This window comes from Amborella trichopoda, chromosome 10 (genome assembly GCF_054954075.1).
Source record: "Amborella trichopoda isolate Santa Cruz 75 chromosome 10, AtrichopodaSantaCruz75HAP2 v2.0, whole genome shotgun sequence".
Lineage (NCBI taxonomy): Eukaryota > Viridiplantae > Streptophyta > Magnoliopsida > Amborellales > Amborellaceae > Amborella > Amborella trichopoda.
Genome location: NC_142345.1, coordinates 20,402,501 through 20,420,799, shown reverse-complemented (window position 1 = coordinate 20,420,799; position 18,299 = coordinate 20,402,501).

The window sequence follows — 18,299 nt, the reverse complement described above, 5'->3', positions numbered from 1 at the left end:
TACTTGCTCGGTCATGAAGTAAAACTTATATCAAAGGCAGGTCCTGTAAAGTATCTCATGACACGCCCATGCTTGTCAGGACGTCTTACTAAGAGGGCATTATTGCTGATGGAATTTGACATTACATATGTCCCACAAAAGGTCATCATGGGCCAAGGTTTGGTTGATTTTCTCATACCTCACCCCTCACCATGGTTTCGCTGTTAAACGTGTTGGTGCTAAATTCCCATACCCGTCGGAGCTTCTTCATGTCACGAATGGTGCCAGAAAGCTGGGCCATGAAGCTAAAACCAAAGGTTTCGCTGTCGTGCGAAACTCACTGAGGAGTAGTGTTACAGCCGTGTGAAAAAGAAAAGGCTATCGCCAACTGCGTCAATAAAGACTGGCGCCGGCTATCCTATCTACAAACACTAAGTCATGAAGCTACTGCCGTTTAAGGTCCCAAGGCATAGCACTGGTTGCGTTTGCAAGGGCGTATCGTCGGCTGGCTGCTTAAAGCTTAATGACGGCTGCATTTGTGGAGACTATCGTCATCTTCCCACTAAAGTAGTAGCGTTGTGCGTTGACCAATGCGCAATGTCGTCGCCCGACCAAGAGGCTATTATTGATTACTGACTCAAGATGTAGTGCCATGTGCCAACCCAAGGAGTTATGCTGTGAAGGGCTAATGTCGCCTGTGTTCAACGTCGGTTGTTCTCAAGATTTTTGCATGTGCCACACGTGTCACCTCGAGCCCCCGGAGTACTGCTTGACAACTGCGACCAAGACACGGCCTGACGCACATTTCGCACATGTGGACTAACAGTCGTTCACCCCGCGATTTTCTGCCTTCCTGTAGATGTTCGCTTTCTCCTTGACCCTTCGATTTCTAGTTGGGAACGAGTTCTACTTGTAGGGAAAATACACCCTCTTTACTCTCCCACTACTCCCTGGTGATGGAAAACCATCGGGAACAATCGAAAGTTCACAGAAATGTTCGGTGGCCCTCTCTTGCCTCTTTCCCCACCATTATGGTGACTAAGAACCTCTGCTAAAATACCTCTACAACCCACCGACGTCCTCCCTTATTCACCTGAACCTTCTATTCCTCAGCGAAAACCTCGGTGTTCCCCGATAAGCTCCTGCAGATGCCCTATCAAAGCTCTTAAACTTGCAGGAATACCTACGTTCTCGCTGAAAGTTCTCACCGGAAGTCTCTTCTCTCTCACTGTTAAACTCTCACTATTTTAGCTTTGATAAAACAATAAAAATGGGGTCTTCCCCCATATATAGAAGATGGTTCCCCAAGGTACCCCTCACAAAGCAAGAATACCAGACATATCCTTGAAGGCCCAATGGCAATGGGCCAGATTGGGTCGGGCTTAGGCCCGAGGCCCGAACAGAGGCTTATTACCTCTTGTCCAATGTCGAGCACTAACCTTCAGACTAGTCGGACCGAACCGGGCCCAAGCCGTGGTAAGAACGCAGGCTAAACGACGACTGTGTTCTGTATCGCCAACAGTGACTAACGCCACGTGCAACCAACACTGTGTGTAGTAGCGCCGTGCACACCAGTACTACTGCCACCTATGAGCACTCCCATGCATACAAGAGCCGCTTGTGCTAGCGCTATGTGCGCCAATGACTATCGCCACATTTGTTGTTGTTGTCCATGGCTAGTGTCACGCATCCCTAAGCTTGATCATCACTGTGAGTATTCTCCCACTATCCCTAGTGGAATTGCATCAAAGTCGTAACCTCTGTCATCTCCAGTGGAGTTGCATCTAGGTCGTTCCACCTAGGCATGACTGGTCATCCCTAATGAAGTCAAGAGCAAGTCACTATCCCTCATCCCCAGTAGCAACTATGACCATATTATAGCCCATTGATCCTTAGCGGAGTTAAAGTTGTGCTTACCCCTTCAATCCCCTGTGGGTCAGTCTCACGCCAATCTATCCTATCCTCAGGAGTCATGACGATAAACTTCTTTGCACAGGTTCAGGAGGCATGACCTTTAACACGCCCCTACACACGTGCACACCCCCTTTACGTGCAGTTTCACGCATGTCTTCCCTAATCGACCCATTCGTGTGCGCGCACCACCTTCATTATCTCCCCAGTGAGTCCATTCATTTCATCATTACCCAGAGAATCGTACTCATTCTCACAAAACGGTGATTCATCCCACCATCCATACTCGTCGTCAGCTAGTGAGTCATCAATTTCCACCTTCCATCCATACATCGTCCATCTTTCATAAGTAGCCTCCTGCCATCTCCCCAAAGTGAGTTAAAACCACCACCATACTGACTTCATGTCCTCAATAGAGTGTCATCCATCTCCACTATGGTCCAGTTGTATGACCTTAAACTATAGTGCACGTCCTGGCCACATGACATTAAAAGGCTGTGCACAGGTTCTGAAGGCATGAGCTTAAACACACCTTCACAAAAATAACAGGCATGGTGTATACACAGATAAGGGAATGTCATGAGTAAAAATGAAGGACGGGCATGGTCATGAAACCATGAGTAAAAGAGTTTCATGAATAAAAACTCGGGAATGAAGAAAACCCCAAAGGGTACCATGAGTAAAAATGGAACAAAAAGGGTGGACATGGCCGAAAAGGTCATGAGTAAAAGAGCCCCAAATAAAAAAGAAGTTGATGAAGACCATATCTACGACGCCGCTTCCTAGTCTAAGTGAAAATCTGTAATAGACATTGGACCCATAACAGGTTAATGTAGCATTCGCCTCAACAGGTGGCTTCATCCCACATTTTCCAGAGAAAAATCCCTGGTGTCACAATTCCAGGACCCAAAAATACGTGCATCAAGAAAGATTCTGACAATATGAGTCCATTTACAAAAAGGCCTCAAAAGATTGAAGACTCGCTAAGAAGGCAAGACAAGTCTCATAAGGAAGAGCACTATTCCCACGAGGTCACAAACACTCTCCAAACTGCCAAAGACGCCCCAAGAAGGGCAAGTCTGCCAAAACTTGGACCTACTATGCAACAACACTGCTTGCAAGAGGTAGGGGATGTACCCACAGTTGGTCACCTCGATAAACTAAGGTACCCTGCTCAACTGAGTACAATCTAGTGTACCACGCAGACGGATGACAACAAAAGGCCCTTCAGTGGAGCTCCAACAACCAAAATAAACACAATACAAGATGCTAAAGACAGCCCAAGATGGAAAAATTCAACCAAAACTTGGACCTGTTATGCTAACAAAACTAAACGGGCAGGGGTTATACCCACAATTGGTCACCTCAATAAACTGAGGTACCCTGCCCAACCAAATACAATTTGGTGCACCACGCAGACGGACACCAACCAAAGGCCCTTCAGCACACCATCCACAACAATAAAACCAAGACCAAAATGGGAAAAATTCCCTTCTGCATGGTACTAGACTGCCAAACGGGCCTGATTCTAACCAACGAGCTTGTACAAAATCCTCAACTGTCAAAATCACAATTAGTCCCTTGAGGGTGAGGACTTCGACAGTATCTCTTAAAAACGTCTCTTCTCCTCATAATGTATCCATAGATGGACCTGTACATTGCATCCAAACGTCTGAGCATCTTAGTTGCAGCATTGCGTAAATCTCCTCAACGTTCAAGTGGTCATGTGGCTAGGAAGAAAAAAGTAATAAAGCAGAAGGAAATTTTTTGAATGTTGTCCTTCTTGCTTCTCTCGAAGCACAACAATCATGGGGAAATCTTTTTGTAGACAATTTTAAGTTCCTTGGTACCAAATGCGGAATAAAAAGAGAAGCCGATCAATAAAGCCTTGACATACAGTGAAATTCTTGATAACCCCATAATTGCCCCAGAATGGGTGGAAATCTTCCTAAGCACTTCAAAAGGCCATCTGCCAAGTTTTTTCGCAGTCAGACATGTTTAAGGTAATGAAGACAAAGAAACAGTTTTGGAAAAATCAGTCTCTAGTACCCTTAAACTGACCCCATTACTAGATCTCTATTTTCGACGCATCAAATTTCTATGGGACGACCACCATTGGACCCGACATGGTCGAAAACCCCTATAGGTTAAGTTTAGGTTTAATCAGGCACTCCAGCACAAAGTTATGGGTAAAATACCAAAAAGGGGTACACTATTCCTGTGTGGCCTGTCTTGACCACATCACCATTAAAGGTGACTGTTTTAACAGTCTCAGAAAGTGAGTTTTGAGGGCCATATCCCACTCGTCTTGAGTCGGATCATGCTCAAATTTCGTGAGCATGTTCATCTCATCAAGACGAACGTTTTGATATGTGGTATGCCCCGTGACGACACCTGAATAATGATAAGAGAGAGAGAGAAGTTGCCGATCCGTGAAGAAAGTTGCAGGAAAATCAGCAGCGACACACCTCACTTGAACGGCCTAATCACGGCGCTCGCACATCAGATTGAATAAGAAAAGTTCCATCATGTGCATAGGGTCTAGGGCTATCTCTAGTCTAAACCCTGTACATGATGAATGGTCGGACTTCATGCACGAAGGTAATAAAGTGACTATAAATTCCGGTTCGAGTATTCCAAATTTCGGCTCAAATTCAAATGTTGCGAAATCTTTGTCCGGGCACGAAATCGAGCTGCGTTTTTTTCCATGAGATCGTGACTGGTTAGGTGCCTCGATCTGGCCCTCCAGATCCCTGGGGGATTGAGCAACTTGCATCTCAGGTTTCGAAGAACACCCGGGACGTTCATGAGATCGCTCTCTCGGAAACGTTCTTTCGAAAATGGGCGAAGGTGTTACCAACTGGTGACAGGAATTTAAAAGGTGGGTTCAAGACTTACTCAGGTTGACTCATGTGAGCGCCCTCTTAGATCACAAAGAAAGCCCCCTCAGTATCGCCTCCCTTAGCTTGTATTCTTCTTAATTTCTACTTTCTGCAGTCCCACACGTATATGGCAAAGGTTAGGAGACAGGGGGGTCAGACCTCACCCTTTTCCTCCCTGATTAGCATACTCCAGCATGCGCATTAAAGCAAAAGAAAGAAAGATGGGGGGAGGGAAGAAATCGACCAAGTGAGAAGGTCAGGGTAGTGACTAGGCCGATGGATAATTGACATAACGTGCTGGCGAAACGGGCTCGGTAACTGAGACAGGCTCATGGGATTGCTACTAGACGTTATTACCGATATCAACTAACTAAGCACGATGTTCAGTCTGTCATGGTAGTAAAGTGAGCTAAGAGAACCTAGCGCGACAACATTACAGTCAGACGACAAGATTGCCATGAGATGCTAACCTCAATCCCTCTTGGTCGTACGAGAGAGTAGCAGAGGAATGGTTAAAGAGATAAAGGGGATAGACGGAAGGAGAGAGAAGAAGGAATAGGAGATGCAATTGATGTTAGACATCGCTCACTGTTTCAGGAGATAAGAGAGAGAGAAACCAGTCGGCGGTAAGCTTCACCGACTGTGTGAAATGGGAAGAGAGGAAGGGAGCCAACTGGCACTTAGTCTCGCCAACTGACAAAAGAAAAGAGGGAAAACAAGTTGGAGCTAAGCCTTGCCTACTGATAGAAGAAGAGGGAGAAGACCCACCCAGCACTAGGCCTTGCCAACTGGTAGAGAGAGAAAAGACAACCAGCACTAGGCCTCATCGACTGGTAGAAGAAGAGAGAGGAGACCAACCCGACGCTAGGCCTCACCGACTAGTAGAGAGAGAAAAGACAACTGGCACTAGGTCTCGTCGATTGGTAAAAGAGGAGAGAGGAGACCAACCCGACGCTAAGACTCATCGACTGGTAGAGAGAAAAGACAACCGGTGCTAGGTCTCACCGATTGATAGACGAAGAGAGAGGAGACCAATCGACGCTAGGTCTCGTCAACTGGTAGAAGAGAGAGGAGACCAATCGACACTAGGTCTCACCGATTGATAGATGAAGAGAGAGAAAGCCAAACAATGCTAGGTCTTGTCAATTGATAAAAGAAGAAAGAGAGCCAATCGGTGCTAGGTCTCGCCAGTTGATAGGGAGAGAAGATAGAATGAAAGATAGAGGGGAGGAGAGAGAAAGTTGCCTGCGTAAAGGGTACCAGCCCTTTTCTTCTCTCTCCTCTCTCTCTTCAAGATTTACTAATAAGCTCAAGTAAGGAATCAAAATTTTATTGAATCTTCAAAGAATTTACCGAACACCGAGAGGTGGTGAGGGATTTGTATGCCCTCCTTTTACAATGAAGCAGTGCTTGTTTATATAGAGTTGTGCTCAAACATAGGTGGATTAGTCAAAATTAAATCTAATTCTTGAAAATTAAAGTTTAATTGAATTAAAAGAAATTATACAAATGGGTGCAAAAAGATTGTTTTGCCCCTGCTTAACAATGTGTGGAATTCCAAAACAGTCCATGTGGCTGCCCAAGAACTTGCGTGATCTTTCGTGGCTGACCCAGGGTTGTTCTGATGCCCATTTGATCAAAAGATTATTGTTTTCTTGTAGGGATCGATATGGTGATTGTTTTGATACCAACTTCAAGCCATGAATCATGATTTTGAGTCATGATCACATGACTTGAAATTTGTTTGAATCTTGAAAACTTCAGATCGATAGTGCGATCTTTCCTTAATGTTTTTCTATGATTTCTTTATCGTAGCGCATTAAGCATGTCATCACGGTCGCATGGCAACAATCAGAACATGATTTGGAGCACGAATGAAGATTTCACAACTTTTGAGTTTTGGTTGGAATCTAGAATCCAGAAGCCAGAATTTTAGTAACTTCGTCGGCTTTGTGCATGAAATCTGATTGTCTATCATGTACGTGGTTCGGTCTAATGATAGCCCTGAACCTTACGCACATAATGTAATTGGTTTTGTGTCGATCCGTTGTGCGAGCATTGTGATTTTGTTCATCGAGCGAGGAGTGTCGCTACTGAATTTTTTGTAATTTCTTCAAGGATTGACAACTTCTATCTAGCTTTTCTCCCTGCTCGAATATCGTCTCGGGACGTGCCACATATCGAATTGTTCGTCTTGATGAGGTCATCAAATTTAGGAGCAATCCGACGTGGACGAGTAAGTTACGGGCCTTGAAAATGACTACCCGTGACTATAAAACAACCACCTTTAATGATGTTTTGGTGTAGTGAGGTTTTATGGGAATAGTGTGCAGCCTCTCCTGTTTCAATGCTTTGCTCATATCTTTGTTCTGGAGTGTTAGATCAAGCCGAAACATGGTCCATAGAGGTTTTCGACTATGCCGGATCCAATGGTGGTGGTCCCATAGTAATTTGAGACATAAAAAATGTAGCTCTAGTTGTAGGATCCATTTTAGAGAGCCAGTGGCCAAGTTTTCGAAAACTGTTTCTTTGTGTTTACTGCCTTACACATGTCTGATCGTGTCAAAACTTGGTAGGTGGTCTTTCTAACTGCTGATGATGATCTTGAAATATTCTGGGGCCATTATGAGATTGTCAAGAAATTTCCACTATTTCGTCGGCTTTATTGACCTACTTCCTACCAGGGACCAAGGTGATGGAAAATGCGATCAAACAGCTTGCCCCACCAAATGTTGTGCTTCAATTGAAGCGAGAAGTACAATCATTCAAAAATTTTCCTTGGACTTTTTCTTTTTTCCTTCCTAGCTACAAGACCACGTGAACGCTGAGGAGATTCACGTAATGGTGTAACTGTGCTGCTCTGACGTAGGGATGCAATGTTCGCGGGTCCGTCAGTGGAAAATTTAGGGGGAGAGGAGAATTTTTGGTGGTGTTTGTTTGCTGTTGTGCCAGATCTTCTTTTGACGATCAGAGTACCACTATTGGTCTTGTCTACCTAGTCTAGTAAAGGCTAGGTTTATTAGCCGATCCCAAAGGTCTGTCGTGCTAGCTAGGTGAGCTGAAGTCTCCGACAGGTTTGGCCCCGGCTTTGTCGATTTCTGCCTTGGAGGGATGATGACTGGGCTACTTTGTAACTTATCCACATGGAGAGGGGTCTATAAGAGAAGGACAAGACATGCACACTCCATGCATGGGGGGGAGGTCATTAAGAGAAGGAGAAGGCACGCATACTCCATGCATGGGGAGGGGGTCTTGTAAGAGATTGAGAAGGCATGCACACTCTGTGCATGGGTAGGAGGTCTATAAGAGAAGGAGAAGGCATGCACACTCCTTGCATGGGGAGGAGGTCTTGTAAGAAAAGGTGAAGGCATGTACACACTGTGCATGAGGAGGGGATCTATAAGAGAAGGAGAAGGCATACACACTCCGTACATGGGGAGGAGGTCATAGAAAAGAAGGAGATGGCATGCACACTCCATGCATGGGGAGGGGGTCTATAAGAGGGGGAGATGGCATGCACACTTTGTGCATGGGGAGGAGGTCTTCTATGATAAGGAGAAGGCATGCACACTCCATGCGTGAGGAGGGGGTTTATAAGAGAAGGAGAAGGCATGCACACTCCGTGCATGGGGAGGAGGTCTTCTAAGAGAAGGAGAAGGCATGCACATTCCGTGCATGGGGAGGAGGTCTTGTAAGAGAAGGAGAAGGAATACATACTCCATGCATGAGGAGGAGGACTATAAGAGAAGGAGAAGGCATGCACACTCCATGCATGGGGAGGGGTCTCATAAGAGAAGGAAAAGGCATGTACACTCCGTGCATGGGGAGGAGGTCTTGTAAGAGAAGGAGAATGCATGCATACTCCATGCATGGGGAGGAGGTCTTGTAAGAGAAGGAGAAGGCATGCATACTCCATGCATGGGGATGAGGTCCTTGAAGAAGGGATAATGACTGGATTATGTTGTCACCTAGCTTTAAAGAAGGATGTCGATTGGGCTACCTGTTCACCCAGAAATGGAGAAGGATGTCGACTGGACTACTTTTTCACCCAGGGCTGAAGAAGAACAATGCTCGGGCTACCTGTTCACCAAAGACTGAAGAAGGAATTTGACTAGGCTACCTGTGCACCCAGGACTTGAGGAGGACGTCGACCGGGCTACCTATTCACCTAGGACTAAAGAAGGATGTCGACTGGGCTACCTGTTAGCCCAGGAATGATGGAGGACATCGATTGGGCTACCTGTTCACCCAAGATTGAAGAAGGATGTCAATTGGGATACATATTCACCTAGGACTAAAGAAGGATGTCGACTGGGCTACCAATTCACCCAAGACTGGAGGAGGACGTCGACTGGGCTACCTATTAACCTAGGACAGGAGAAGGATATCGACTGGGCTACCGGCTCATTCAGGACTGGAGAAGGAATGTCCAAGGATGATTTTACCATCTACACCCCATTGGGCGTCTTCATGATGAAGGGAGTGTTGGCTCAAGCCCTCCGTGGAAGCGAATGTTGCATCAAACAGTTTCTTTGTCCAAGTGTCCATTGCAGATTTTCGCTAAAACTTGGGAAGCGGCACCATAGAGATGGTTTTTGCCAACTTCTTTTAGTTGTATTTTGGGGCCCTTTTACCCATGACCTTTTGGCCATGTCCACCCTTTTTGTTCATTTTTACTCGTGATGCCCTTTCGGGTTTTCACCGTGCCCGGTTTTTATTCACGAAACTCTTTTACTCATTATTTCGTTACCATGCCTGTCCGTCATTTTTACTCATGCCATTCCATTGTTCAAGTATACACCATGCCCATTAATTCTTCTTTTCCTTTTTTTTTTTTTTTGTGAGGTTGTGTTAATAGTCATGCTTCTTGGAGCCATGCGAAAAAGTTTAACGTCATGCTGCCTGGATGTGTGTTATGGTTTAAGGTCATACAGTTAGACCGTAATGGTGATGAATGACAGTTTATGAAGGGCACTGTGTGAGTATGGTGGTGGTTTGGCTCACTTGGGGGGATGGCTCCAGGCTACCCATGGGAGATGGGTGATGTATGAAATGTGAGTGGACGATGGTGAGCCACTAACTTACAACGAGTATGGATGACGGGTTCGTTCGCCTTTTTATGAGTATAAGAGAGACTCACTGGGGAATGATGTAGGGTGATGAACTCATGGGGAGGTAATGAAGGTGATACGAGCACACTAACAGGTAGGTTAGGAAAGGCATGTGCACGTATCTGGGGGTGAGTTTATGGTCATGCCTCCTTGACCTGGGCAAAGATGTGGCCAAGATGTGTACTATGGTTTAAGGCTATATAGTTGGCTTAAGGTTATGCAGTTTTAAAGTCATACAGCTAGGACCATGCAGTTTAAGGTCATCCAACTTGACCTCCGCGACAGTTTAAAGTCATATAGTTCGGACCATGGTGTTGTGCAGTTTAATGTCGTTTGACAGGGAAGTAGACTACGATTTAAGGACATATAGTTGGACCGTGGTGTTGTGCAGTTTAACGTTGTGCGACAGAGACGTAGACTATGGTTTAAGGTCATTTAGTTTGGACCAGTTTAAGGCCGTGTAACTTGACCTCTACTACAGTTTAAGGTCATATAGTTCAGACCTCAGAGTTTAGCGTCGTGCGTCTAGACCAGGGCTGTGAAGTTTAGGGTCATGCAGCACGGACTGCAGAGTTTAGGGTCATATGTCTAGACCAGGGATACTCAGTTTAGGACCATGCAGCACGGATCACGGAGTTTAGGGTCATGCGTCTAGACCATGGCTGTTCAATTTAGGGTCATGCAGCACGGACCGCAGAGTTTAGGGTCATGCGTTTAGACTAGGGCTGTGCAGTTTAGGGTCATGAAGCACGGACCGCAAAGTTTAGGGTCGTGCATCTAGACGAGCACTGTGCACTTTAGGGTCATGCAACCCGGACCGTGGAGTTTAGGGTCATGCATCTACACCAGGGTTGCGCAGTATAGGGTCACGCAGCACAAACCGTGGAGTTTAGGGTCGTACGTCTAAACCAAGGCTGTTCAATTTAGGGTCATGCAGCACGAACCGCAGAGTTTAGGGTCGTGCGTCTAGACTAGTGCTGTGCAGTTTAGGGTCATGCAGCATAGACCGTTATGTGGATCGAAGGTGGGGCTCCATGGGGAATAGGCCTGTGGATGGTAATCTGACTCCTTGGGGATAACAACGCTAAGACAATTCACAAACTGAGGGCTAGCTGGAAATGGTGACTTGATGAAGGATGATCAGTAGAAGTGGACTTTGTTGTGGTTTTTAAGGGGGTAAGGCACTCTCTGAGGTGAAAGATGAAACATTATGACCTGTAACCCGACTCCCTGGGGATAAGGTAGCTTAGTGTGAAGCTGACGCACTAGGTATTTTGAAGGTAAGAATGACCCCAACTTCACTGATGATGATGGGTTGCAGTATGGGTGTGACTCCTAGTGGGGGACGAGGGACAGCTCCTGACTCCATTGAGGAAGTCACAGTTTAGGTACAATGGCCTGGGTGCAAGTCCACTAAGGATGACATGTCCGGGCTTGGTTACACAACTCCACCAGGGATAGTGGTAGGGAATACACTGTTTGAAATACAGCCGGCACCATATATAGCACTGATGGTTTATTGCGAATATTCAACCGGTGCGGAGTTCTCACAATGCAACCGGCACTGAATTCTCACAACACAATCGACATTGAGTTCTCCCAACACAACTGGCGGTTAGTTCTAACACAACTGGTGTTGTTCAGCTGGCGTTGTGAATGACCCATGATGTCATTTGAAGTCCACTGACGCTAGGGTTGTTTCGCAGACACACCCGGTGCTAAGTCAACCGACGCTAAGGCTGTATTTGAAAACAAACCTAGCCTTAAGTTAACTTGCAATAGGTTGTATTTGAAAATACACCAGGCGCTATGTCAACTGGCACTAGGTTGTATTTGAAAACACACCCGACGCTACGTCAGCTTGCACTAGGTTTGTTTAGAAATTTACTAGATGTTGCATCAACCAGCGCTGGGGATGGATTCATGACAGTTCCTCAAGCCTCGTATCAAATCCCAACCCGGCCCATTGTCGCTTCGCTTCCCTTGGACGCAACTGGTAGTCCCAATTTGTGAAGAGATTTTAAGGGCAGTGCAGTGTATCTAAGGGGGTAAAACCCCGTTTTTCCCTTATTTTTCACCATGGGTAAAAACTTAAGCAAGTTTTCTTTAACCGAGAGGAGAGAGTGCTCGGTTGAAGTTTTCAATGAGTAGTGGGACTTCAGCAACAGTATCTACAGGACAGGTTCTTTGGCAGGCAGTAGGATTCTGATAAGGGTTTTGCTGTGAAGAACTTCGGCGTGCGTACTTTACTTAGAATTTGGCAAAGTTGCAGAGAGAGTAGCAGAGAAAGGAGGGCTTTCCAACAATCATTCCAGGAAGCAAAGGAGGCTCCGGCTATCGTTTTTCTTTCAGGAAGAGGGGGGAAACACTTCAGCGAGTATTTACCCACGTCTTGAGGGATTTTTTGTGGTTTTTAAGGGCTTTCCCGACAGTTGTGGAAGTTTTCTAGCACTTTCGTGGTGTCACAGAGGTTTTCTGGATAGGTTATGGTGAAGAACAAACCAAAAAGATAGGCAGAAAATTTTTCTATGAGTTTTCAACCGTGTGAGAGCAATTTCAGTGGAAGACAAATGGATATCGGAGGTGGGCGGTACAGGTACAAGAGGTGAAACATTGTGGGGAAGGCGTATGATCGCTAAATACATGGTGATGGTTAGCCTCCGTCCATGGAGAGTGTACGGTAATCAATCACACGTGTGTGAAGTGGTGTCGAAGGACGTGGCGACGGTTGTCGGTCGGCGTGACTGATTTTGAGGTTTCACGTCTACGATTAGTGGCAAGTGTGAGAGATTCACCTTCAGCAGGTGCTGGCCTTAGACAAGCTCAACCAGCACTGGGGTGTTGGCATTCAACCGGCGCTGAGTGTTGAAAGACTCAACCGGCACTAGTTGTTGGCATTCAACCGACGTTGGGTGCTGAAAGAGTGAACCAATGTTAGTTGTTAGTATTCAACCAATGCTGGGTATTGAGAAGCTCGACTGGCGTTGAGCATTGAGAAGTTCACCCAGCTCTAAGTGTTTCAAGAGGATCAGCCGACACTGAGTGTTGGACAGACTCAACCGGCGTTGTTCCAGTGCCTTAGCAACTTTTTAGGAGTGAACCACTAAGTCCTTTTTCATGGCTGGTTCTTCTTACCAAATCCTCGATGTGAAGAGGCTCCCAAGGGAAAGGGGAATTGGTGCCCGTGATTTTACGAGTGAAGTTTTATCAAGGGGCAAACCCATTTTGCTGACCCATCCAGTGTACGAGCCAGAGTGGCCTCTTAGCATCACTTTCATTACTGATAACACAATTCATCAATATTACTAATGCTAAAAATAAGCCTCCTCCTCTATTAAAAACCCCTGATGAATATAACTTTGCTGATATTATTAAAAGAATCAATAGAAAAGATATAACTCAAAAAGAACCTACAATAGGAGAATTACAAAAAGAAATTCAGGAAGTCAAAAAAAAAATTCATCAATTAAAAGATAGAATTAAAATATTAGAATTACAAAATGAAATAACAGGAACTATTACAGATACTGATGAAATAGAATTTGAACAACTGATTAATCAAACAGATGAACCTGAGTCTTCAGGGAATAAAGAAATAGATGATACATCAGTAAATCTTATCAATAAAACTATTACTCAAAAATGGTTTATATCAGTTAAAATAATAATTAATTATGATTATACTTTCCAAACTCTAGCCTAGTTGACTCAGGCGCAGACCTTAATTGTATAAATGAAGGTTTTGTACCAACAAAATATTTTGATAAAACAAAACAATGTCTAAATACTGTTGATGGTAGTAGATTATTAATCAAATATAAACTATCCAATGCTACGGTATGTAATAATGAACATTGTTTCCCTATTCCATGCATAATGGTTAAATGACTTAGTCAAGCCGTAATATTAGGAGACCCTTTTCTTACTTTACTATATCCCATAATCGTAACTCATAGAGGATTATAAACTACTATAGCAGGAGAATCAATAATATTTGAATTTGTTGATAAACCTAAATTAAAGGAAATAAATAAAGTAAAAGATAATATAAAACAAAAAGAAAATTTTATTTGCTCTCTTAAAGAAGAAATTAAATATAAAACAATTGATCATCAATTACAAACAGATGAAATAAAAGAACAAATAAAAAATATTACTCAACAAATAGAAACAAATATATGTGGTGAACTACCAAATGCCTTTTGGGCAAGGAAAAAACATATTGTAAGTCTACCATACGAATTTGGCTTTCATGAATCTCAAATACCAATAAAAGCTAGACCTATACAGATGAATACTAAATTATTAGAATTTTGCAAACAAGAAATTGATGGATTGATATCTAAAGGATTAATTAGACCCAGTATTTCTCCTTGGAGTTGTGATGCTTTCTATGTAAATAAAAATGCTGAAAAAGAGAGAGGGGTACCCAGATTAATTATAAACTATAAACCCCTAAATAAAGCACTCCAATGGATAAGATGTCCAATACCTAACAAAAAAGATTTATTAGATAGACTAATAAATGCTTGTATCTTTTTTAAATTCGATTTAAAATCTGGATATTGGCAAATACAGATAAAAGATGAAGATAGGTATAAAACTGCTTTCAATGTCCCTTTTGGACAATATGAATGGAATGTTATGCCCTTTAGATTAAAAAATGCTCCATCAGAATTTCGAAGGATAATGAATGATGTATTTAATCCTTATATAAAATTCATGATAGTTTATATCGATGATATATTATTTTTCTCTGAAAATATACCCCAACATATAAAACATATCAATGCTTTTATAACTGCAGTCAAACACTCAGGATTAGCCATATTTGCAAAAAAGATAAGTTTATTTTAAACAAAAATTAGATTTTTAGGACATCATATATCCCAAGGAACTATAATACCAATCGAAAGATCAATACAGTTTGCTGATAAATTTCCAGATATAATCTTAGACAAGAAAGAATTACAAAGATTTTTAGGATGTCTCAATTACATTGTAGATTTCTACAAAAATCTTGCAATAGACGTAAAACCTTTATATGATAGATTAAAAAAGAATCCTCCTCCATGGACAGATATCCATACTACTATCGTTAAGAAACTCAAAATAAAATCTAAAGAGTTACCTTGTCTATGTCTTTCAGATCCAGAAGCTTTTAAAATTATTGAATGTGATGCATCAGAATTAGGACTAAGTGGAATATTTAAACAAAGAGTTAATAATACTGAACAATTAGTCAGATATACTTCAAAGGCTTGGAATCCTACACAATAGAATTACTCTATTGTAAAAAAGGAAATTTTAGCTATCGTACATTGTGTAACCAAATTCCAAGGTGATATTCTTAATCTTCATTTCTCATTCGTATTGACTGTAAAGCTGCAAAAGACATTCTTGCCAAAGATGTGAAAAATTTAGTGTCCAAACAGATCTTTGCTGGATGGCAAGCTATCTTATCTGCTTTTGATTTTACCATTGAACATCTTACAAGTATTTCTAATGCTCTACCTGATTTTTTGACACGAGAATTTTTGCAGGGGGCAGAACAGACCACTCTGACTTAGCCGAATTATCATTAGGACTTCAATTATTTAATAAAAATAAAAATATGGATACTAACAGAGGCAAAATGCCAATGGATATAATCCCAGCCAATTCACCCAATACATCACCATCACCAACAAGAACGCTAGCACCATATTCTCCATCTGACCCAAATAGTCCAATATATCCCACATACTCAAGCCAACCTTCTCTAGCATCTCCATGAACACCGTTATTCTTACAATCCTCTATCCCAAGAAAAACAACAACCAAATCTCAATACGAAGCAACAACTTTTATTGATGATATCATTATAGAAAATAATCAAATGGTTGAAGACCCAAATATTCTAGCCAGACATTTGCTTTGCAATAACCTTAATCATTCTCTTGGTATAAAAACCAGAGAATGGTTTAAGATGATACTACTTGAAACAGGATCAATCACTATTGTACACTACTACCAAAAGAATTCCAGAATAATATCATATTCCAAATTACAGATAAGAAAGATATTACATTTTCATGACTGGGGCTCTGATCCATCAAGGGCAAAAAGATTAATATCCCCAGAATTCCCAAATAAACACTTTAGATATTCAAAATATATTGAAGCCTGACATAAGATTCTCACTGTTCAAAACCAATACTATTCTCATACTGATTCTTACAGTTCAAACTCCCAGTAACATACCCATTTTCTAACTGGTTCAAGGACTGGTTCATGATATGGGGATCTAGAACCCAAATAATGCCCGCAACCTTGCAAACCTCTCAAGACACTTTCATATAATTTAATGGGAGCAATCCCAATATAAATTATCATATGTATTTTGTTGCATTATACCAGATACCATGGATACTCAAATGGCAATATGCAATTTCCCCTAATATAACCAATAATTACCATTATATACCATGTTTGGGAAAACAGATATCTGTAAAATGGTGGTACGTCTTTGTCTGTCACTAACTTGAGCCTAGTAATATTATTCTCAAGCAAATACCACTAGACAATATATCAACTCCATCAGACAACCCAAATAATCTCTCTGAATATATATCTATGATGAAAAGAAAGAACCCACAAGCAACAAAAGTAGAACTTGAAAAGAGCTATTGAAGATATTTTCAGAAGAAGCTGAGACAGCTCAAGAAGAATCAACCTCAGCAGAACCAGATTTAGAAGAACAGTCGGCCCACGGAATGTCACAAAAACCATCCCTCTACTAAACATGGCCCGACCCGAGTAGCCATCATATCAAATAGTCCTTCTTATCGTCAACACGTCAGCAATCAAATCCATCCAATAGTGAACACGTCCCCACGTCACCACGTCACCATGACAAGACATAAAGATACAACACCGACATAAAAGATAGAAAAGTGAACAGTATAAAGTCATATCACATCACATCAAGACAAAAGTAAATAGTAAAAGTAGATTCTCGATCTACTTTTCCCTCGACAACATTAAAGCATGTTCGCCACCTGTCCAGACCAACATCATCTTCTCCTTTACAGCTCATTATCCACTAGTTGGACATTCCAATCCAATTAAATGGATTTGGCATCCACCCTCTATATACGAAAGACTAAGGCACTCCGTGAAGATCAGAGTCATCATCAGAGTTTTCTTCCTGCTCTCTGCTTCTCGCTCCCTGCTCTGCCTCTCTTATAAATTATAAACTCTCTTTTCTCTCTCATATAAGCTTTCTTTCTACACTCTACTTAGTACATCTCTCTTCTCCGTTTATATGTGTGATTGTATATATATATATATATATATATATATATATATAATGATAACATCTGACTAATCATTGATTTAAAAATATGTATATATTTTTTCAACAGTATACTACGACTTATCATTGATTTAAATATATATATATATATATATATATATATATATATAATTTAAATCAATTATAAGTTGAAAGTTACCATTCAAAAAATAAATAAAAAAAATAGTAGTTTACTGTTGAAGAAAAAAGAACGTCTTTTTGAATCAATGAGAAGTTGCATGTTACCACTCGAAAAAGAATGATATTTTTGAATTAATGATAAGAAAAAAAAAAAAAATTGAATGAAATATAAGTCGTATGTTAGGATTCAATATATATATATATATATATATATATATATATATATATATATATATATATATATATATATATATATTTGAATCTATGATAAGTCGTACGTTATCATTCAAAAAAATATATATATGTATTTTACAATTAATGATAAGTCAAATGTTGCTGTTCAATATATATATATATATATATATATATATATATATATATATATATATATATATATATATATATATATATATATATATATATATATTTGAATCAATAATAAGTTGTATGGTACCATTCAAAATAATAATAATAATATATTTTTTTTTTGAGTCCATGATAAGTCGTACGCTACCGTTCAAAAATATATATATATGTAGTCGAACGTTGTCGTTCAAAATATATATATATATATATATATATATATATATTTGAATTAATGATAAGTTGTATGTTACCATTCAAAAGAATAATAATATTTTTGAATCAATGATAAGTTTTATGTTATACTTAAAAAAAAAGTAGTATTTTTGAACGAATGGTAAGTCGTATGTTATTGTATCTACGATAAGTCATAGTTTACAATTGAAAAAAAAATATATATTTTTGAATCAATGATAAGCCCTAGTTTACCGTTCTAGAAAATCATTATTTTTTTAATCAATGAGAAGTCGTACATTACCGTTAAAATATTAATAATAATAATCAACGTATGTCGGACGTTATCGTTCAAAATTTTTTTTTATTTTTGAATCAATGGTAAGCCGCACGTTACCATTC